The following is a 340-nucleotide window of genomic DNA, read 5'->3' as shown; positions in this document are numbered from 1 at the left end:
CCCCCCCCAGCCGCAGCTGCTGCTGCTGCTCACCTGTTGGCCTTGGCCACCCTTTCAATCTCGTCTTTCTTCTTAATTGCATAAGAGTTGCTGCTTTCTTTTGCACAATTCATAATTTCATCTGCCAGACACTCCGACATGCTCTTCAGGTTTCGGAAGGCCGCAGTGCTGTACGTACACCCCAGCAGCAGCAGCAGCAGCAAAGTCAAAGAGCAGCTCAAGCGTCAAAATTAAAAGCTAAAAAGGCAATCAAATGAAATAAACAAGAGAGGAATATAAGATCAAAAAGAACTCCAAAAATAAGAAAAAAGATAAAAAACAAAACATGAAAAAATTTTAA

This window comes from Eimeria tenella, genomic scaffold, assembly GCF_000499545.2.
Source record: "Eimeria tenella Houghton genomic scaffold, Eth_scaff2814, whole genome shotgun sequence".
NCBI classification, from domain to species: domain Eukaryota; phylum Apicomplexa; class Conoidasida; order Eucoccidiorida; family Eimeriidae; genus Eimeria; species Eimeria tenella.
This window is presented reverse-complemented; position numbering follows the sequence as displayed.